The sequence below is a fragment of the Macrobrachium rosenbergii genome, chromosome 41, assembly GCF_040412425.1.
Source record: "Macrobrachium rosenbergii isolate ZJJX-2024 chromosome 41, ASM4041242v1, whole genome shotgun sequence".
In the NCBI taxonomy this organism is placed as follows: Eukaryota; Metazoa; Arthropoda; class Malacostraca; order Decapoda; family Palaemonidae; genus Macrobrachium; species Macrobrachium rosenbergii.
Genome location: NC_089781.1, coordinates 9963407 through 9987677, shown reverse-complemented (window position 1 = coordinate 9987677; position 24271 = coordinate 9963407). Strand labels below are relative to the sequence as shown.

Below are 24271 nucleotides of genomic sequence, written 5' to 3'. Positions count from 1 at the left end.
TTTTCACGTATCAGAATTATTGAATAGAGGAATACGGCCACCTGGTGAAGCTAGGTTCCGTGAGAGAGAGATGCATTCATGGATAAATATCCGTAGTTACAGATGTTGACAGGTGTATATGTGTGTGTGTGTGCGCGCAACACATACACACACACACGTATATATATATATATATATATATATATATATATATATATATATATATATATATATATATTATATACATGTATTTACTGTGCATGTTTATGTGTACACTTGCACACGTGGATTTGTAAACTATCTCTTAATTGGAGAGAGAGAGAGAGAGAGAGAGAGAGAGAGAGAGAGAGAGAGAGAGAGATTTAGTTATTTCCTGATTAAGTGAACGGGGTTACTGAAGAGTGAGATTATATCCGGTGTGTGCATATGTGTTAGCTAGTTAAAGACCACGGAACAACTGCCACTGCCAGGGCTATGGCCACACAGGAAGAAGGTAGAGCGGACGAGAGAGAGAGAGAGAGGAGAGAGAGAGAGAGAGAGAGAGAGAGAGAGAAGGAACAGGTTGGGCCGGAGTGAGGGTTAAAAGGATAGAGAGAGAGAGAGAGAGAGAGAGAGAGAGAGAGAGAGAGAGAGAGAGAGAGCTGCTGCTCTTGGCTGGCTCGGGTCGGCGGCGTTGGTCCTCTGGTCTCACGAGCCCCTGCTAGATCGTCTTTGGTATGGTCGTCGTCGCTAACTTACTGCCCTATCTTTTGTAATTCCCTTCAATGAAGAATAGAATGTCTTCGAAACATAGAGCGATGCTATGGCGGATGCCACTCTCATTTATTGTTTTGCATGCAAAGAGCTCTTTTGGAGTCATTTGGTTGCATCTGCACATTTGAGTGTGGGAGAGAAAGAGGCAGTCTGAGCGAGCGAGCTGTTCGCGTATTGCCTGCTGAGGCTGCTGTAGGGGTGACAGTGAGGGTGGTTGGCGCAAGTGCGGGTGGTGGTAGTGGAGTGTTTTGGAGTGCCAGGACGAGTGTGGCACGCGTGATTTTCAGTTCGCCCGCGCCCGGGGCCTGGCCAGGTGCTCCCGTTAATTCCACGCGCCTTACAGCAGGGTCCCGCGCTGCTGCCGGACCCGACAGACACGACATTCCTCCATGTTTGTTTTGAAAGGATTTCTTGACCTGAGACCCGAGTGAGGTCAGGGAAGGTGGTGACACGATGATGATGCCAGGGCGTCTGGGACGACGAGGGGAAATTTAGCATCGGTGAAATGAGGAGCTGAGAGGTGAAGAGGCACAAGATATAGAAGAAGAAAAATTACGGAGAAAAGTAGTAGTAGTAGTAGTCATAATAATAATAGTCGTAAGGGAAGAAAAGAAGAAATTGTCTGATTTATCAAGTGGTGTCAGTGCCATTGTGGTGGGTAGCAGTGGTGTCGCAGGCAGTAAGGGCAGGGCGTAGGCAGGAGAGCTGACGGGTATCCGGTGGTTTAGGACACGATACCGCCATCACCTCCAACGCCACGGCCATCCCCTGCTGCTGCTGCTGCTGCTGCTGCTGGTGCCGGAGGAGCGCCTCGGACTCACCTGTTCCCGCGCCGCGCGCGCAATCTTTCTCTCTCTCTTTCTCTTTTCCTCACCACCCAACTACTGGTGGTGGTGGTGGTGGTGGAGGAGGACCTGGTGGTGCTTTTGCCGTTGGTTCTGTTCTTCCTCTATCGCTCTTTTCCCCCTCATTACCTCCCCCCTGCCTCCTCCTTCGTCTTCTCCCAGTTTTTGAAATTTCCCCCTTATCATCCTCATTATCTGTTCTTCCTCTTCTGGTCAGCGAGTGGCACAAATCGTGGCTTGAGTAAGGGTGTCCAGATCGAAGAGGTGCCGAAGGGGTGGGGGTATAGGTGTGGGTGTAAAGAGGAGGGAAAGACGGCCTTTGGTCGGTAGTGTGTGTGTGTGTGTGTGAGTGTGTGTGTGTGTGTGTGTGAGTGAGTGAGTGCTTGTGCGTGTGTATGTGTGTATGCATGTGTGTGTGTCTGTGTGGCGGGAGGTAGGAGTTGAGATAAGGCTTGTGGCAGGCAGTTGGGTGGGCTCCGGCGCACGCACGCATCGTGGACACCCGCCCGTAGTTGTTGGCCTGGGTGGGTGGTGTAGCCGAGGTGGGCGTGTGGGTGGCCCCCGCCCCTGCCCAACCTCAGTCATCTTCAAAATACCATAATGAGGTAAACTAACATTCCACCTTTACCACAGCAGGGCAGGGAATCCCTTCCCCTGCCTCCTCGGCCCCTCCTAGGGGTTCCTGCCCTCAAGTATTGACTCCGCTGTCCTCCCCTACAGGAGGGAACCTGAGTCGCCTGGCCCACAGCTGGCAAGATACGCGCGCGCGCGAACACACAAAGACACTTAGCTGTCATCAAGTATACCCAAGGTCTAATAAACATCGAAGACGGATTGTAAGGGCTGTCAGACGAATGCCCCTATTTTTCCCTTGTCTCTGACGAATTGCAAGAGGGAGAGACAAAAAAGGAAAGCCCTTGCATCCCTCCGATCTGTCTCTCTCTCTGTCTCTCTGTCTCAATCTCTCTTTCCCTCGCTCAGAGCGACGCCCCAGTATTCGTTTTGAAAGGGCGTCGTCATCCATGCCTGTCGGTGAAGGACCTCAAGAGCCTCCGGAGATTTTGTTTCCTTGCTTGGCGTCGAACGTAATCGAAGCATCAATGCGCCTGCCGAGAGAACGCCGCAAAAAGTAGGCCGAAGAGGTGATATGAATGATACGATTCAGGGATAATTATGAAATAAATTAATGAATAAGAATTAAGGTAAGGCCGAAAAGATAATAACTCATCTACATCTTTAAATACCAAAGGGAGATAGATAAAGCTGAACGAAGTGCAGCGGGTGGGTTGAATGTGGTGTGGGATACTTTTTATGCTTTTGTATGATACACGTACCCCCTGGATAGTGTAGAGCTCAACAAAAGAATAATAATAAAGGGGGAAATGACATTCTAGCCTCCCCGTTTGATTCTGACACGAGAGAAGGACGAAGAAAAGAATTGCAGCGCCTTGAGAGACGAGAGAAAAAAAAGGAAGAAAAATCCTCACTGATGTTCTCAAGGAGTGAAAGAGGATAAATAATCGCGAGAAAATGATCTCTGCTGCGTGAGTTCGCTCGAATCGTAACCTTCAAGTGAAGAGAGGCATGGGCCGTTGTGTTTGTCTGAGAAAGTGAATTCAAGAAACCAAACTGTCTGTGCCCGTCGTATTTTTGGGGAGTTTTTGTGTTGCGGAGTTTCGCGTATTGCCAGATCTCGAGACTGACGACGATAATGGTGACAGGAGGCTCTGTTGTGAGTCGAGTGACTAAAAGTTACAGGTGATGAAAAAGTAATTGGTTTAACGAATAATTGTAAAGATCGAGTCAATCACGGGATTTTGCTGTGAGATAGTTTAAAGATAAGAAAAAAAAATAAGATACTGATCCTCGGAAGGCTGCTGACTGACACGTCCTGTCAACGGTAGCGGCAGACGAGGCTGGTGGTAGAGGGTCAGTTATATTTTTACCTGAAGGGAAGTACTCGAGAAATCAAATAACTCTGAGAGAAGCTTTTTAAGAGGTAAGTTGCCTGAGCTTTTTATTTCCTCTTCCAAGCTCCTTCAAAGGCTCCTTGGGATAGATTGAAGAGCCGATTTTTTTTTTTAATTCGTGAGGTCAGAATTTTTATGTAAGGTTTTTTTTTTTTTTTTTTTTTTTAACTTACATCACTCGGGTTTCTTCAGTCAAGAGAATGTTGTTTAATGCAAGGAGTGTACTGTTAGTTATAAAGTTCCCCTAAATATTAGTATAAGATATTATTGTTGAGGAAGTTTTCCCCAGAAGTTACACCTTGACCTAGACTTCATCTTTTTATCCACACAGAATGCAATTATTGAAGAATTTATCATATTGGTTTATTTGCTGTTTGCTTAAAGCCGACCGTGAAACGTTTGGGATTTTTATTGAATTTGTTTTAAGATTTAGGGATTTTTCAAAAATTTTATTAGAGATAGGCTGTGTAGGCCAGTTTTACATTGCACTTCCAAAAAAACTAGGTGTGGTAATAATATGTGGTCTTAAAATCGGTATGATATCATGAGATTTTAACAGTTAAGATATTTTAGTGTAATATGTTCAACTCGTACTAATGTATTTTCTAGTGTATATTTTTTTCCGTAAAGATAATACCGACATATTCTTTTTGAAAGCCTTAGACCTTCAAGTACAATGAGATTTATCCAGCATTTCAGGAGCAGTTGATATTACTGCTTCAAAAACTCCTATAGCTATTCACTGTGTGTTTCGTGTTATACTTATTTGGCCATAGGTAAATCGTATTTAAAGTTTTATGTGCACAAATAAACTACATACACACGTATATATATATATATATATATATATATATATATATATATATATATATATATATATATATATATATATATATATATATATATAATAAAAGACATACGTACACACATGCTTACATACATATTGACACGATCACACTCACGTAAATGTTTTATCCCAAGGTGTATGGGACGGGAAATTATTGTTCACTATTGTTATATTGTCTAGATATGAATTCGATACGCATTGAGATACATACTAATGCGGAAAATGAAACTTTTACTGTTTGTCGTAAGTCTGTTTGATAAGGAGGGAAATAATTGAAAGAGGGTGTGGAATTTCATCGCATCCACAAAAATAAAGAAGTAAATATGATACAATTTGAAGAACATCCACATCCAGTTACGAAAAGGGAAAAATCTAGAAACATCCACCAGTATAAGAAGTCAGTATTGCAAATCCGGAGGATAATATGCTGATAAATTTAGATTTGAAAAGGAAGAAATGGCTGCAGTATTACAGTCTCCATTGAATTTTTCGTAATCCGCACTGAAGTGTAAAATAAGGTCATTCTAATAATTTAGCTGAGAAACTGAACAATCCTGTAGTAAATTTTAGTGCTGGGCAACAGTAGAAAATCATAGCCCAACATCAGACTTGGAATAGCTCAGCGCAACCTAACTTGAACTTATCCTAAAACTACCTTGGAGGAATAGGCCGACCCACGCCCATTTTCCTCCTCCCTTCCCTTCTCCCCCAGCCTATCCCGATGGCAAAGTAGAAGTCGAATCTATTGACCTGGGTCAATTTGAATGTCAAAATATATTTCCTTGCACGAGGGACTCCACCCTTCCCGCCTTGCAACCTCTCTTTAAAGGCGATGGATTAGGTCGCGTTTTCATAACCCTAATAAAAAGTAAGGGCGTGGGAGGAAGGGCTGGAGGTGGCTACGAGGTGATCTGTTAGGAATCGGTCTGGTTTTTTATGGAAATTCAAATCCCAGTTCAAAGCTCGGCAGCAGAATTCATATATATATATATATATATATATATATATATATATATATATATATATATATATATATATATATATATATATATATATATATATATAAAATCATTACTGTATATACTGAGATTTTAATTAATTTTTATAACTTTAGGGATATATATATATATATATATATATTTGAATTAATTTATTTATATATATTACTGTATATATATATATATACTGTGTATTAAATATATGTATATATCTGTGTCTGTGTATATATATATATATATATATATATATATATATATATATATATATATATATATATATATATATATATATTATTTATACAGATATTTATGTACCTAATTTTTTTTTGTTATGTGCATATCCTCTGTCTGGAGACGAAACGATCATACTTTTCAACAATTCAGAAGAATCTATACTTTTGGTCGTTTTTATGTGAATAGGGAAGAAAATATAAAAGATATCATGTATAAAAATGAAAAAAAGTTCTTTGTGCTTTATTATGCCATTAGTATTGTTTTCTTCGTTAAATGTATACTTGTTTGTCGTAATATGCATTATATACGAAGGGATATAAAGTCTTCTTAATAGGTTTTCGTTGATATTTGTGAAGAGAAACAAAATAAAACACTTTCCAGGCTAAAGTTTTCCAAATGTGTGCCTGATTAAATTCACCTTGCAGTTATATGCCGTATATTTAACCCTGATTTTTGCTAATGCGTAAGGAAAAATTAATTTCAAATCAGATGGGAAATTTTCCATAATTTTTTTCAAGTGGGAAAAGAACCAGACTATCAGTTTGCGCAGAGAGTGGCGGAAACCACTGCAGACCGGCTTCATCAGTGTATTTAAGTTCCTCGTCGGACGAGTCGGTAGAGTTCTCGGCTGGCACTCTGCTAGGCCCGAGTTCGAGTCTCTGGCCAGCCAGTGAAGAATCAGAGGAATATATTTCTGGTGATAGAAATTCGTTTCTCGGTATAATGGGTTCGGATTCCACAATAAGCTGTAGGTCCCGTTGCTAGGTAACCAGTTGGTTCTTAGCCACGTAAATAAGTCTAATCCTTCGGGCCAGCCCTAGGAGAGCTGCTAATCAGCTCAGTGATCTGGTTAAACTAGGGTGTATTTAGACTACCTGAAAGATAGAGTAGGTGTACGTGATCTTCTTTTCTACAACGAAGAAAATTTGAGAAAGGAAATTGTGTTGAGGATTCGTAGAGATCGTGCATGAACGCCCCAATAAATGATGGCAGACATTTGCATTAAAAGCATGTCATACTGGAGAGTCGATATACTGATGGAATCATGAACTATTGACGGATTGATAAATTGTAAATATGGGATGTATGGGTGAGCTTATGTACTTGAAGTAGGATAAATATTGACGGATTATATGAATTTCGTATTTGTGGACTGATAGCATAATATGTTGTTGCGGTGATTAACAAATAAGACGGTGGACTGGAAACATGAGATTTTGTTAGATTTATGGATTAGCTCCTGATCATCTTCGACATCATTGTGAACTTTTTTTTATGTAGCTTTTCCCTTTTTGGGGTTAGACTTGAAATGAGTTTTCCATCTCTGTCCTGTGCTCTCTCTGCCTGAACTCCCATCTGGTGTAGGTCTTCATCTATCCCATTTTTCACCGATTTCATGGGTCTTCCTACAGGTCTTCGTCCTACTACTGCCATATCTACTCTTCTTGTGATTAACTCTTGATGTCTTTTCACTCTTCAGCGAAGATCACACTCCGCAAACATTCACAACTTTACTCTAGTCCTAGACACACATTGTTTACAGTATATATATATATATATATATATATATATATATATATATATATATATATATATATGCATATATATACATATATATATATATATATATATGTATGTATATATATATATATATATATATATATATATATATATATATATATATATATATATATATATAATGTGCACATACTGTGTTAGGTCTAGCATCGTCATGTGTGAGTATCAAGTCAAGTCCTAGAAGGCTGTAGGTGCTGGAGAGTGTCATGTGTCAGACTTTTTGCCTTCACTGGTCGTGCATCTGCTGTGGATTAACTATTAGTCACCATGTAAGAAGAATAAGCTTTGTGCATTGTAGCAAGTTCCATTCGAGGTTCTTTCGAGATTGAGAAGATGAAGTACCAGTTGATCTCGGTCCTTATATATTCTCGATTTCAGCCTTTTGGTTTTCTGTAAAAGAAAAGTATTGTGCTGGCTTTGTCTGCCCATCCGTACTTTATTCTGTCCGCACTTTTTTCTGTCCGCCCTTAGATCTTAAAAACTACTGGGGCTAGAGGACTGCAAATTGGTATGTTGGTCATCCACCATCCAATTATCAAACATACCAAATTGCAGCCCTCTAGTTTTAGTGGTTTTTATTTTATTTAAGGTTAAAGTTAGCCATACTCGTTCTTCTGGCAACGATATAGGATAGGCCACCATCGGGCTGTGGCTAAAGTTTCATGGGGCCGCGGCTCATACAACATTATACCGAGACCACCGAAAGATAGACCTATTTTCGGTGGCCCTGATTATATGCTGTAGGGGCTGTACAGAAAAGTCGAGTGCGCCGAAGAAACGTCCTCACATATTTTACTTGTTTCTTTTTTATTTCATGGTTACGTCGTGCCTTGGTAGCAGTCACCGGATTTTGCTGATTATGACTTCATGGGGGAAACTTCTATTACGTGCACCACCAAGTTGCCTCTTATTACAGTGTCGGCGTTTGTTCGATGATTATTTCCTGGTCTCTGCCACTTCCCGTGCTCGGTTTGTTCTTCCTTAACTTTTATTGTTGCTTCTCAGTCTTTTTATCTAATCTGCTTCAGTTCCCCGTTAAGTTTTTTTCTGTTTTTAGTTCGGTTTATCTTCTTTTTTTTTTTTTGAAAGTCAGCGACGTCAAGTTCCCGTTGCACAGTTTACCTACCGTTTATAATATCTGATTTGGTGCTCTTACGGATTCTTCCTGCTAGATTTACTTCCTACAGTTTGAGAATTTCGGCGACTGTGTGGGTGCTTGGCAGCTTGTTTGGTATCAGGATGAAATAACGCGATATTATTTTTTAATAAACGTTAATGAACTCATTACTTTTTTATTTAGGAGATGATATACATTATTATGCATGTGTGTACTGAGACAAATTCTCCACAATTTGTATGTTTTTTCCTTTTAGATTTTCCGTTAGCACTCAGTACCTTACTACTAGAGTCTTCACAAATCATCGGTTCCTCGTTGGGCGAGTTCGCGTCTCCGGCCGGCCAATGAAGAATTAGAGTAATTTATTTCTGGTGATAGAAATTAATTTCTCGGTATAATGTGGTTCGAATTCCACAATAAGCTGTAGGTCCCGTTGCTAGGTAACCAATTGGTTCTTAGCCACGTAAAATAAATGTAATCCTTCGGGCCAGCCCTAGGAGAGCTGTTAATCAGCTCAGTGGTCTGGTTAAACTAAGCTATACTTAATTTTTTTCACAAATCATCACTGAAATTTTCATTTATCTGAGATGTCTCACATAATTTCCGACGGTGTGTCTGTTTTTGCCTCACCATCAGTTTGTGCCCAGGAATCGTATACATATACATATATGCAAATGCATTATACAGATATGTATGCATATGCAAATGCGCATTTTCTGCGTTTCCAGGTCAGGTGACAAGTGTGTGGCTTGTGCGGCTCTTGGAAAGGGAGTTGAAGTTCAGTTATTATTGTAAGGGATGTAAATAACTTGTAAATGATGAAGCCATTGTGCAGTATATATGCCTCAAAGAGCCGTGAATTCATTGAATAGAAAATAAGATATGTTACATAAAGATGAATGTGACCAGAAAATTAGGGAAGGGAACCTGAAAATATTATGGCTTCAGGGAAGTAGTTGAACAGGCTTGAAAATTCAAGCGGTTGCAGTCTATTAGTATAAAAAGTTTCAAGTTTAAAACAAGAGTGTCATAAAAGAGAAAAACGCGAAGGAAGCATCATAGAGCTCCAATTTCCAAGGATAATCAGATTCTTTATCTGGAGAGTTGTGCTCTTTATTTTGTTAGCGGCTGAGAACTTGATGTTGGAAATATGAGATGCGATGTTGGAGGACGTTAGTAGAAAATTGAATGAACAAACTGAATCACAGGTCAAGTTGTGCAATGAAGAGATGATACTGAAATGATTTAGAGGAGAGAAAGTTTACCAGGTAATATTACTTAGAAAAGGAACTGTTGAGAGAAGCATTACAAAGAATAGATTGTAAAGGGTTAAGTGCCGGTTTGTGCTTAATGAACTGAGGCGGTGAATGAGGGATTATTTTCAAGTGATAAAGAACTGATACTAAAAATACCAAGGCGAGGAGGCTCTTCAGGGAATTTCGTCAGGTCACTGAATAGCAACCAACGTTATTTTGTTGCAGAAAGAATCTTATATTTTTCAGCGTCGTTCATCTAGAAGAGCTCATATAGCACTCCAAGAGAGTCCTAGATGGACGCAATCATGCATTTAATATGGCTGGCCTGTTTATCTACATGTCTGAGAATTCGGAGATCGGAGACAAAAACCCAGTAACCCTGTGTTTACTTTCGTCCCTTCCCGGGGATCAGATCAGTCTTGAGGAGGATTGGATTTCGCGTGGCTGGAAGAGGGTTCGATGGATAAGGGAAATGGAAGGGTGAGAAGAATAAATACCATTTCCTACCGTCTTCATTATCCCATTTGTGGTACTTGACTGAAGGATATGTGGCATGCATGATTTTCTCGTGATTTTTCCTGTTGCGGCTGTTGTTGCTGCTCTTTAAAAAATGAATGGGCAATTTTTCCAAAGTTATTTATTGGGAGAATAGGCATGGTTGCTCTTTCCTCTCTCGTATTAAATCTGAGAACGTTATTTACACTAGAAAACTGGCATTGAAAACCTGAATTGAATTGTCTTGTTTATATTGCTGTTGGACGGTACATGCATCCATTAAAAATTTAACTGCATGAAACTGAGAGCCTCCTTTTCAGGAGATGGGGAGGGCTTGATTTCATCGTCTTGTATAAATACCTTCGGAATATGGCAAGAATTGTTTCCAATAAATATATATGCGAATGGCTCTTCTCATTGGGTAACAGTTGAGTCATTTCTCTGAGTTAGAGTTCCTCTCTACCTTGTTTTCGTGTTTGTCTTTCTATGGACGAATTCATTGTACTTTTTTCGGTTACTTACTTTGGTTTTTTTTTTTTAGTGTTCTGTAAATGAAAACTATTGAGATGGCTTTGTCTGTCCGTCCGCGCTTTTCCTGTCATCCCTCAGATCTTAAAAACTACTGAGGCTAGAGGGCTCCAAACTGGTATGTTGATCATCCACCCTCCAGTCATCAAACATACCAAATTGCAGCCCTCTAGCCTCAGTAGTTTTTAATTTATTAAAGGTTAATGTTAGCCATGATCGTGCGTCTGGCCACCACCGGGCCGTGGCTGAAAGTTTCGTGGGCCGCGGCTCATACGGCATTATATGCTGTACAGAAAACTCGATTGTGCCGAAGGAGCCTCGGCGCATTTTTTACTTCTTTTGTGTTCTGTACTGTATCACTGGAAAATGCTTTAGCTCGGCTCGTTCTTACGAAAGATGGACACTCAAACCATTTCCATTATTGTCTCTTTGTTCTTGAACTACATACAATCTCTCATTCTTCTCTCTGATGTTGACACTAAATTTTGTTCTTTTATTTATGATCTATTGGCAGTTTCTTGTAGTACATTAAATTTAAATCTGGTTACTTTAACTCCATACGGTGTTTCTAGCAGTGACATTTCGAGCTAACTTCCATTCCTTGTCTTTTTTCCTATTTTTGTCAATGACCTTAAAACTTAAAACGTCCCACCAGCTTATAAGTAAAGATCCAAACTCTTACATGCAGTTATTTTTACACATCCTAAGGTTCTTTCTTTCTATCTTACCTTGCGTTCGAGCTTTTGCCATGCTTTGCATATTTCCATTTGCAACTAGCAATATATGTCGTCTTCAGACAGTGCAAATGAAACTGAATGCGATTCCATGCTGGCAGAAAAGAAAAATGTTTATGGTATCCTTCCTTCCAGTACTCCTTGAAAGTATACCTGTAACTTTTGAGAAAACTGGAATTCAGCCCTGTGTGTTTATCAGCATTTTTAGCCCAGAAGCGAGCGACGAAACTTCTTGGAAGACTCGTGTTTCAGGTCTGGTGAAATTTCACGTAAGAAGCTGGATGATTGATCTCTGAGCCACTCCTTCACCTTTTTGTGGGACTTATTTATCTGGATAAATATCTGGATAGGATCTCTTTTCGTCCTTTTGTTGACAGTTGTTCTTTTGCATCTCCCTTTTCTTTCTCCCCTTCGACGATTTAGCCAAGGGCTTCCATTTCATTGACAATCTTGATAATTTTGTCCTGCAGTCATGTCGCCTTTGTCATAACATCACCTTATCAACGCGCAGATTTTAGTGCTCATTATATTTTTGCCTTTTCGTTTGTTCTTCGTATTCTTTTGTTACTTTTGTGTATGATATGCACTGGAGAATTTCCACAACACCCGTATGTATGCAAGTATGATGCATATTACTAAGTAACTAATTTTTCATCATTGAATTTTCTTCCATATTACTATCGTTAGTCCCGGACGTGAAGAAATGTCACGCTACACAAACACACACAAACACACACATGAGAGTAAAACTCTACTCTTGCAAACACTACCAAAACTTTCACTAGTTTCTCCTGTTTCTCTTGACTATTCCACACTTCATTCTTGACTATTCCACCCTTCATTCTTGACTATTCCACACTTCATTCTTGACTATTCCACCCTTCATTCTTGACTATTCCACCCTTCATTCTTGACTATTCCACCCTTCATTCTTGACTATTCCACACTTCATTCTTGACTATTCCACCCTTCATTCTTGACTATTCCACACTTCATTCTTGACTATTCCACCCTTCATTCTTGACTATTCCACACTTCATTCTTGACTATTCCACACTTCATTCTTGACTATTCCACACTTCATTCTTGACTATTCCACCCTTCATTCATGATACATTTTCTTATACCAAAACTTTGTACGTACATTCCCTTTCTCCAGCCTCGTTGCAGCTCCAGCGTAAAAACGGAATGACGGAACTCGATTCCCTGAACCAGATAAGGAGGGATGGTCATGTTAAGGGCACATTATATAGAATTCAGTATACCTCTGTTGATTCAAGCGGTGAAGTGGGTACTTATCGTTAGTTAACAGTTACAGGTCGCAGCTAGGGTGGAGAGAGAGAGAGAGAGAGAGAGAGAGAGAGAGAGAGAGAGAGAGAGAGAGAGAGAGAGAGAGAGAGAGAGAGAGATTTTTAATGAGATGAAGTGTGTATTTGGTTATGTGGGAATCAAGTGAACGCCTACTATTTATAATGTATATGAACTTTTTCGTGGTTTATATCAGATTTGTTACATTGAATTATTTTGGGGGTGATTACATTTTTCATAGTTTAATTCAGTCTCATTAACAAGGTGTTATTAATGGTCACCTGACCTATTGTCCCTTACTTTACTTCAGTGTTCTAATTTTTTTACGGCATATTTTTAACAAACATATATGAGTTTATGCAGCTCTAATTTACATGTATAACCGATGTTCTATACATTATTTAAATTAGATGTTCATTGTAAAAATCTTCTGATATCTTAAAAATCACACGTGAAAACTCTCAGTCCCCATTGTTTTCTCTCCTTTTGAATAGTGTTGTGCGTTTCTGTTTAAAAGACTGACTGGTGTTGCTAACTTCAAGAATGGTTAGAAATGGCTGGGACACACACACACGCACACACACACACACACACACACATATATATATATATATATATATATATATATATATATATATATATATATATATGGCAAACTGAGGTTGGTAAAACACAGCATGATAAAAGGTGGTGTGAAGGACCTCATGCGGTGCACTGTAGGCATTACTTAAGGTTCTTTTCAGCGTGCCTTCGGCCCCTAGCTGCAACCCCTTTCGTTCCTTTTACTGTACCTCCTTTCATATTCTCCTACTTTCCACCCACTACTAACAATTGATTCATAGTGCAACTGCTAGGTTTTCCTCCTGTTACACCTTTCAGATCTTTTACTGTCGATTTCCGTTCCAGCGCTGAATAACCTCATAGGTCCCAGTGCTTGGCCTTTGGCCTAAAATCTATATTCAATTCACAAGAGGATGTGGTAGAAAGGATCCTGGAATTGCTGTGAAACCTTATAGTGAGATCCAGATTGAGTGGAATCAAGAGTCATGCCAGGGCATGGCATGACAGGAGGGAATATGGCATTCGGAGCCTCATGTTATTAGGGTAGCATACTTCAAGAGCTCGGGCAGCTGGGCATTCTATGGGAGCTTGGCGAGAGGTGAGCTGGGTTCTGAAAGGAATTCTATAAGCAGATTGGGGCCTATTTAGAGTTGATCAGTAGGGAGCTGTAATGGAAGAAACAGTGCACGCAAACTGGCAAGGGCCTGTTTAGTCGGCATATCAACTGTAGTAGGTCTAGTATAAGAGGGTCACTGGTAACGAAAATGATGTTAGTCATTAAGAAATGTTAGTTGTATTCCCTTGGATCTTAATAATAATAGCTTTATCATATTCATTCAAGCCACAGTGACAAGATTTGGTGTTATCAGATCAAGTTTTAATGAAATTGGAGGAAGTTTCGATTATGTGTCATTTCAGTCCCCCACGCAATTTTATGACGTTCGAATTTTGACTGTCTTTGTGCTGCAGAGAACATTTACATTCATGGTTCTAATTACTGGATTTTTTTTACTGTTCTCTTTGCTTAGCTTGTGGAATTAACGTAGAAGTAGATGAGACCAGCTCTTCTTTAGAAAAAGAAGACTTTATCCCATGGTTTATCGGAAATGAAAATGAGAGAGAGAGAGAGAGAGAGAGAGAGAGAGAGAGAGAGAGAGAGTGTAAATGAAAGGGTCAGGTAACACCTGGCATCTCTGTTTGGACAATGAAGGCAATTTCTCGCCGAGCGTCTCCGCTCCCTGACTGGCCGTTGACAGTCCCATATATACACAAATGCTGACGGACAAGTAGTGATTCCACCGGGTGAGGAAGTGAAAAAGAGTCTCGAGGTGCAACAATTCTCCGCTAGACAGATTATTTAAAAAGTCGTACAGGTGTGAATAGGTTCTCGCAGATGGCGGAAAGGCGTGGAAATAACACCTGTAATGGTTCTGACTCATTAATTTGTTAATCCTGGTTTTTTCCTCTCTTTTTCATTACTTCTTTCTGGTATTTCCGTTCAGTATTCATTTTTACTTTTTAGTACTTATTATATTCTAGTTTTTATTGCTATCAGCGTTTTTTAAGAGCGATTTACTGATGCAGACGAATAAGCTTTTTTTTTTTATTTGTAAAACCCTCAATGTTTTGTGATTACAGGTTGCACTCTGTCACATTTCCAAGTGATATTACAGGTCATCGTCCTTCCTTTTTTTTTTATTGGTGATGAACATGATGAATAATCAATAACATCTGTGAACTGAGGAGTTAAGAGAATGTCTGCTGTGCACATTTAGATTTAAGAAACTCACTGACTTTGTCGGAATTAGTAACATTCAGTGTAATGAAATGTATTGCCCAAAGTTGTATAATGATCAGTGGGAGTATTTTCCACTTGAGTTCCTAAATCACGGTCATTATAACGTAAAGTCTGACTAGAATTATTGATTGACCTTCCCCACCTAGTGTGTGAGTTATCTTCAATGTATTCAAAAGTTAATGAAATCTATTTTTCAGTCGCGTTGTGCCTCTTGGCGTTGTTGATGCTCATTTAGCGGGAGAACTTCTTCGTCTTTCCTTTTCACTTTAGGGTCAATACAAATGCGAGATTTTAGCTTTTGTCCTTTGGCTAGATTCTTGTGAAATGAGGGCTATCTCTATTTGCTTAAATTCTTGTGAAATGAGGGGTATCGTACTTTGGCTTATCGTGAAATGAGGGCTATATCACTTTGCCTAATCGTGAAATGAGTGCTATTTAACTTTGGCTTTGGCTAATTATGTAATGACGGCTGTCTCATTTCACCGTTTCTGAAGCCCATAAAGTAAGCAGAGATTTCATAAAAACGAGAATAAAATGGTCGTGAGTAAGTTGTGCATCCTTAGATGCTGTAATGTAGAAAGATAGGTTGGAGTCCTTATGTCCTATAGTGAACTGTTTTTTTTTATTTCCTCTTTATAACAACTGTAGTTAAATTGTCGGGATCTTCAGTCATGCTTGATAATGATAGACTAATTGTAAAATAGAAAAGTGTGATGTTAGTTGGTTAAGTAGGATTATATGGGTAAACACACTCGTTTGTTTGGCTTTACCAAATATTGTACCAGATACTAGCGTTTATTTTACAACCCCGATACTGTTTCACAGTTATGTGAGGAACCTTAACGGTACATCTAAGATATAGTCTACATCATGGAATCTGGTCAGCTTATTCTAAAATGTGGCGAGCAGATTATAGTATCTTTGCATTGTTTTCAGACCTTTTCTCAGTAATCACAACCAGCAGTAAGACCATTCGGATTAGCATATCCAATCTATTTTTCCTCCATAATACATTTTTGTAATCATTAACAATTATTATAATAGGTATGGATACAGTTAACGAATAATATAAAATCTCGTGATTGAACGAATCTCCTATTTTGGACCCGTTCCATCACTTTTTATTCCCCAGGAGACAGAGCTGGGGGGCATTGGACCTGTTTTTCACTTATTACTTGTTAGAAGGAAAAGGAGACTATGGGGTTGAGTCTGAGAAAGGTCGTTCTTCTGAGAAGCATATTTTTGATAGCAAAATGAGAGCAAATGTTTCTTCGCTTAGAAATAGAAGTTTCCTCTATCAGGATTTTGAGTTGTTGCTAAAGATAAATTTCAATTTTAAGCTACCTCTCTCTCTCTCTCTCTCTCTCTCTCTCTCTCTCTCTCTCTCTCTCTCTCTCTCTCTCTCTCTCTCTCTAGTTCCTCATTGGACGGGTTGGTATCGTTCTCGGCTAGCACTCTGCTGGGCCCGCGTTCGATTCTCCGAACGGCCAAATGGTAGAAATTCATTTCTCGTCTTAATGAGGTTCGGATTCCACAATAAGCTGTAGGTCCCGTTGCCTAGGCAACCAATTGGTTCTTAGCCACGTAAAATAAATCTAAATCTTCGGGCCAGTCGTAGGAGAGCTGTTAATCAGCTCAGTGGTCTGGTTAAACTAAGATATACTTAACTTTTCTCTCTCTCTCTCTCTCTCTCTCTCTCTCTCTCTCTCTCTCTCTCTCTCTCTCTCTCTCTCTCACAACGAATTAAGCTTAAACCTGGAAAAATGTCTGTCACGTCACCCACTCGAACGATCTTTCAAAAACATCATCTCGAATAACAGTATCAGTTATCAAATCTGAGGTCATCTATTCTATGCCAGTTTTGATTATGATGTTGGCCTTCTTCTCGCCACAGGCAGTAGGCAAAGGAGGAAGGGGATAGGTCTCTCTCTCTCTCTCTCTCTCTCTCTCTCTCTCTCTCTCTTATCGACACATTCATGAACATGTGTCAGTGTTGTTTGTGTGTATAAACGTCATTTTTTATTTTTCTGTTCTAAGGAGATTTAGTGACCTCTTTGCTATACCTTGCCTTCACTTCTCATTACCTTATCAATACTTATGTTATCTCTTCATGTCTATTTCAATTTTTGTTTTCTTTAGTTTTCCGTTAGCTTCTCAAATAAAGCCGTAGAACCTTACATGCTAGTTTTGCCTATTCTGATTCTAAGTTTATATTTCAGACCCTCACAACATCAGCCTCATTTTCTTAATGTTCATGTCTATGGTCCAAAGAATGCCGTACTCAAAGTTAATGGGCTGTCCATTTTTCTCTTGGAACATTTACTTAATAGGCTTCATGAATGTTCCTATTGTTGTTATTCTTTTGTATGCCGGTGTATGTGCTTTACCTACACACACACACACACACACACACACACACACATCCAAATATATATTCATATATGTATATGTGTATATATAAATTATATATGTAGATATATATATGTGTGTATATATATATATATATATATATATATATATATATATATATATATATATATATATATATATATATATATATAGAAATCATCAACACACAATCACGTGTGGAACAGAAATAAATTTCTGACTTCAGGATCATCTCTCATGGAAAGCAAGGGCCTAGTGGATAACGCCCTGCTTTCCACCTGAGAGACCTATCCCGACGTGAGTCAGAAATTTATATATATATATATATATATATATATATATATATATATATATATATATATATATATATATGTAGCCTACTTTGGTAGTTTGATCTTAGCTATGTGCTTAATAGAGTTCACATTCATAAAGCACAATAAGACATTTACTGAAGTTTGGTGAATGGCCAGATTTCAGTCGCAAAACTACCGGGGGCCTTTTGGAGTAATCCTGAAATGGATCATTTCTTTCTTCTCCATTTCTCTGTGTCTGTGTTAGTTCGCGCGAGCGGGGCCATGCGAGAATTGACATTTTCTGATAGTGACAGAGATGAAGAGCTGGGGAAAGGAAGGGGATGGGAGAGAGACCGGAAAAAGAACGCGAACGAAATACGACAAAGACGAATCTAGACAAATTATTCTTGTTCGCTGTTACGGTTTAGGAGAGAAAGAGAGGAAAAGATTCTACCGTATTTTATTTTCTGTTGTCAAATGTTGACACAAATTATCACAAAACAAAACTTTGAGGTAGCAATTTTAGTTTTGTGTAAAAGGACACTGATTTGTCGGCTTTTGTCAGTCCGTCCGCAGTTTGTTCTATCCGCACTTTTTCTGTCTGCCCTCAGATCTTAAAAACTACTGAGGCTAGAGGGCTGAAAATTGGTATGTTGATCATCCACCCTCCAATCATCAAACATACCAAATTGCAGCCCTCTAGCCTTAGTAGGTTTTTTTATATAAAGTTAAAGTTTGCAATAATCGTACTTCTGGCAGCGCTATAGGTACCAACAACATAGGCCACCACCTGATCGTAGCTGAGTTTCATGGGCCGCGGCAAAGAGTTTTATGGGCCGTGGCTCAGGCCACCGCCGGGCAAAAAACTCGATTGTGCCGAAGAAACTTCTGCGCATTTTTTACATGTTTCTTTTGCATAAGCGGTTGTCGTATTTGTCATATCCTGCTCAGAACGTTCGACTAAAGTTACGCTGAAGTCCACATTTGAGCTGTTAAAAGGAGAGGCTATTTTCAGACGTCACTGTTAGACTACCTCAGACTGCTTCTGCCCTTCAGCCATAACAGTTCTAGGGTATTTGGAGCCCCCAGCATCCCCTCCGCTCAAGTATTTATAATTCGAATTAATTTTACGTCTGTGCCTCTATTTGTGACTGTTCTGTGATCTCCGATGGCAAATTGTGTTGCCTTACTCCGGTCAGTGACGATATAAACAGTGTTCCCAAACCTTGGAGTATTTCATAGCCTTTGTGCTGTGGCTTTCCGCGGTTTTGGGTTTGTATGCTCACGTAAGCTTTCCTATGCTTACTTACTTTTTACCCTTTATTTATTTAGTTATGTATTTATTTCACGTTCATTCTAAGCATAAATTTTCTTTTAATTATCGTTTTTATTAATTCTTAATTATGGTAAAATTTGTTATTCGATAAAATGAGTTGTAATCCTTTCACTTCATATATGTCCATACAGCAACATTCTGTGGAAACTTGTTAGACAAGCGTATGGTCTTTTAGTAAAGATAATAATAGCATGGAATGAATTCGGTGACGACGCAAATCGAGCTAAAAAAAAAAAATCTAAGTAACCGGCAACAATTCTTTTTCTCTGCCATTTCATTATTCACCCTGGAGTAGTAGTAGAACATTCCGCTCGTCTTCATTTTAGCCCCCTCGTTAATATGATTACAGGACATTTGTTTGTTTACCTAATTGTTTATTTTTGTGTATACTTAGGTCGCGTGATGCGGTCGTCCCTTGCGATATGTGACACTCGCGTGTTAAGATGCTCGGGGCGATAAGGGTCGGATGAAAAGAGGGAAGGGAAAGAGGAAGAAAGATGGTTTGGAAGGAAAGAGAAGACGAGAGATAGGGAGCAAAGGGGGAGAATAGGAATTGGAACCGAGGAGGAATGGAGAGGGAAAAGGAAGGGAGAGGAGAAGGGAGCGAGGTGGGGGGACGAAGATTGGGGAGGCAAGACAAGGAAAAGTGAGAGAAAAGATTGTTGGGTAAGAAGAGAGAAGGAGTAAATGGGAAGAGAGAGAGAGAGAGAGAGAGAGAGAGAGAGAGAATTTTAGAAGAAATGAAGGAGGACAAGAATGGAGAGAGAGCAGTACTTGAAAGTTAAGGGTGAAAAGAAGAAGGGAGACAGGGAAGAAATATGAGTAAAGTTGAGGAGAGAACAGGCGGCAAAAGTAAATAAAGGAGTGAAAGAGCCATGAAGTAAAAGGGGAGGAAAACAAGTTATGTAATTAGAAAAGAGAGAAAAAGTAAGAAGCAGGAGAAAAGGAAAATCTAGTACTGAAATTGAGAAGAGGGGAAAATGAAATAGGAGAATACTGATTGACTTACTTCCTCAGGCTGGGTTCACGTCAGAACACCCATTGTCATCAGAGAGGAAAAGTAACAACAGTAACGAGGAAGCTGATTGAAACAGGCAAATTATAAATAGAGAAAGAGTTCTGTTAGACTCGCTTCTCTTGTGAAAAGAGTTGGACGAAAATGAGTGAATTTTCGTGGCAAGGAAATATGAGAACTTAAGCAAAAACAGGAAGTGCGAAATGAAAGAGACTACAGTAAGACGGTACAAAAAACATTAAGAAAGCAGATAAAGGAACGGGGAGAAGAAAAGACAAAATAAAAGAAAGCCGTATTATTTTGGCTAATGAAGGAAAAGCGTGACAAAAGAAAGAGGAAAAACGAGAGAGAATGGGGATTAAGAGTATAAATGTAGACCAGTTTTTGACAGTAGTTATTTCTCATTAACATCTTGTCTTTTGTTGACGCTAAGTGAACTTTCAGTGTGTAGTTTCTCTGATTATTTAAATCACATTCACTTTATTATTTATCCGTTTAAAAGAATTAAATCTATGGATTTTTTTAGATAAACATTTTATGAAATGTATAGAAATTTTTATAGACATAATTATATATGCATATATATTCTGTAACACATACGGTGTATCACTGGTCCATCGCGCCTACGTTTTAATAAGTATTGAATTATGTATTTGCTTATCATTTGGCTGCATTTGGTCACAGATAGGTTAGGAGAGATAGAGGACAAGAGGAAACAAAAACTGCTTCGGCGCAATCAAGTTTTCTGTACAGCCCATAATGCTGTATGAAACTCTCAGCAACGGCCCACGAAACTCTCAGTCGCGACCCATGAAGCTTTCAGCCACGGCTCGGTGGTGGCCTGTGTTGTTGTCACCTATAGCGCTGCTAGACGCACGATCATGACTAACTTTAACCTTAAATAAAATAGGCTAGAGAGCTACAATTCGGTAGTTTTTAAGAAATGGGGGCGGACAGAAAAAGTGTGACGGACAGACAAATAGCCGTTTCAATAGTTTTCCTTTACAGAAAACTAATAAATATAGGCAATAAATCTTTATAAAATGCGCTCGTACCACACCACCATGTCAAATTCAAAAGAGATAAACCTCAGTTGGGTAATACCCATCCCTGTCGGAATGAAACTCTCTCTCTCTCTCTCTCTCTCTCTCTCTCTCTCTCTCTCTCTCTCTCTCTCTCTCTCTCTCTCTCTCTCTCTCTGTGACAGAAGTCTTTTAGCGGAATATATTCCGCCTTTTCATGAGAAATTAGACCCTACGATGATGATAATAATAATAATAGTAATAATAATAATAATAATAATAATAATGATAATGATAATAATAATAATAATAATAATATTATTATTATTATTATTATTATTATTATTATTATTATTATTATTATTATTATTATTGTTATTATTATTATTAGCGAGAACAATATCACATTGCGAACGCAATATTTCTACGGATCAAGGAAGTTGAGCACTATTTTTTCGGGCCGGTACTTGAATGGGTGACGACCAGAGAACGCCAGATGCCTTTTGCGACTGGGTATCTCTGAAGTGATTGTCACTGTTAGGAAATGGACTTTGTACTTGCAGTCTCGGTCTTATGGTTGCTTTTTCGTTTCTTTTTTTTGTGTGTGTACCAAAACGATATTCTGGCAGCTTTTCCGGTCCATCTTAGTGACATCTCGTAAATGTAATACTTAAATAGCGCTTTCCTCAGTGACGCAACCGGACTTTGTTTTTGACATTTCCTGTTTTTTTTTCATAATACATTTTCAGTTCCGTTTGTTTTCTCACATCATCATTGTGGATTTCTGTTAAAGGGTTATTGATCTTGAGCATATCGATGTTGGATGTTTATGGATTTCTGTTAAGGGTTATTGATCTTGAGCATTTCGATGTTGGATGTTTATGGATTTCTGTTAAAGGGTTATTGATCTTGATCATATCGATGTTGGATGTTTGTGGATTTCTGTTAAGGGTTATTGATCTTGAGCATATCGATGTTGGACGTTTATGGATTTCTGTTAAAGGGTTATTGATCTTGAGCATATCGATGTTGGATGTTTATGGATTTCTGTTAAAGGGTTATTGATCTTGAGCATATCGATGTTGGATGTGTATGGATTTCTGTTAAAGGGTTATTGATCTTGAGCATATCGATGTTGGATGTTTATCAGTTGCTGAGTTCTGACAATGTGTCTTACATCTAGAATATGTCTGCGTGTCTTAGAAACGTTGGTGAATATATGTTGGTATGGAAATACGCCATGCATCTAGAAAGTCCTTCCTTGTGTTTGTTTTTATAGTAACTGTTCTAAAATCTTGCTAATTTTGGAGTACTTTATTTCCGATGTTCCAAACTATGATGTCACAACTGGCTGAACCGATATCACAAGTTGCACATAATTCGTAAAAAGTTCGTGGGATGAGGAATGCTTTTTTTTTTTTTGTATGTTTGTTCAGGAGGACTCTGGTGAGGGTCAGTAAAGTAATTTAATTATAGTTATTGCGATTGATGGTATTTTCCAAGTTATAAAAAAAGAATTTTAATTAGGACATCGTGTGAACTGTTCCCACAGACTGACTGTGGTTATCATTGACGGTATGTATTTAGATATAGTTATTTTCTCATGTTTAATTGAGATGACTCTAATTAGTAACTTGTGAAGGCATAGCCAAGTATTAACTATTTGCCTGGAAATTGTTTTCTGTGAATTAGCATAACAGAGAAGATCCTCAGAAAAAATAACAGACGCTTCTGAAAAATTAACGTAAAAATAATTCTAAATACAGGTGTGTCCCAACAATTCCAACTAAAATGTTCGCTGCTCTCTCTCTCTCTCTCTCTCTCTCTCTCTCTCTCTCTCTCTCTCTCTCTCTCTCTCTCTCAAAGAAATTCTGTACACCCACACCCTTAGGCGTCCTAATTTAATTTAAAGCATGACTTCAGTAATGCATATGAATGTCGCTCACAGAGTTTTCTCTCTCTCTCTCTCTCTCTCTCTCTCTCTCTCTCTCTCTCTCTCTCTCTCTCTCTCTCTCATTTCTTTTAAATAGCTTCTCGAAAAAAATTTGTTGTTAATTTCTCACTTTCAGAATGTTCTCTCTCTCTCTCTCTCTCTCTCTCTCTCTCTCTCTCTGTATTGATTGTCTCTCTCTTTCCCTTTCTCTCTCTCTCTCTGGATTTATATGAAAGCGCTATATGAACGGTAGAACTAGTCTTTTTAACTGAGAACATTAAAACATTATTTCATATCTTCTGTACAAGTTATAACCCTCATCCCCCTTCGCCCCCACACCCCTCTCTCTCTCTCTCTCTCTCTCTCTCTCTCTCTCTCTCTCTCTCTCTCTCTCTCTCTCTCTCTCTTTGTCGGGAAGAGATAGCAAAAGGTGGCTGAGAGATATTGCATTTCACTGTCGCTGACATGGCCAGAATAGCGGATCCAAATTTTCCTCGGGTTACAGCAACTGGTGGTGGTGGTGACGGCGCGGGGCAACGGAGGGAAGAGTAGCCAGTGACCCCCACCTACAATCTACGGCGTCAAAACGGAACATTTGGTCCCCAAATCTGGACTATATCGTTGAGAATTTGTAGGCATGCTTAGCCCTCCGCACGCGCGCACATAGACGGACAGACTATATATTATATAGGTGTATCTATCTATCTATCTGTCTATCTAGTATATATGAAATTTTTTATCACACCGTGATTTATATACAATCATATATATATATATATATATATATATATATATATATATATATATATATATATATATATATATATATATATATATATATATATATATATATATAAATATATATATATTCTCAGTAGTCACGTTATATAAGTCATGTATTCTTTCTCGATCAGTTTTATCCCAGGTGATTTATTTATAGAAGAGGTATTTATATGATGTAATTATTTAGAAGGACGGGTTTGGGTTCTTCTTCTTCTTCTTCTTCTTCTTCTTCTTCTTCTTCTTCTTCTTCTTCTTCTTCTTATTATTATTATTATTATTATTATTATTATTATTATTGTTGCTAAGAAATTCACAATGTCGTGATTAAACTGTTGTATAATAAAAATCCACAATTATATAAGTAAATTGTATTATTTTTTATCTTTTACGAATAATACAATTTATTATTATTATTATTATTATTATTATTATTATTATTATTATTATTATTAATATTATTATTATTATTATTATTATTATTATTATTATTATTATTATTA

General features: G+C 38.5%; 1 protein-coding gene across 1 annotated transcript in view; it reads left to right on the top strand.

Moving 5' to 3' along the window:
• The first annotated feature begins 905 nt into the window (after positions 1-905).
• The window catches only part of LOC136826628 (regulator of G-protein signaling 20-like), a 314791-nt gene continuing 291425 nt past the window's right edge, over positions 906-24271 (top strand). Inside the window, exon 1 of the mRNA XM_067083939.1 lies at positions 906-3576. The gene's annotated coding sequence lies outside the window, so the exon portion shown is untranslated. The remainder of the gene's footprint in view (positions 3577-24271) is intronic.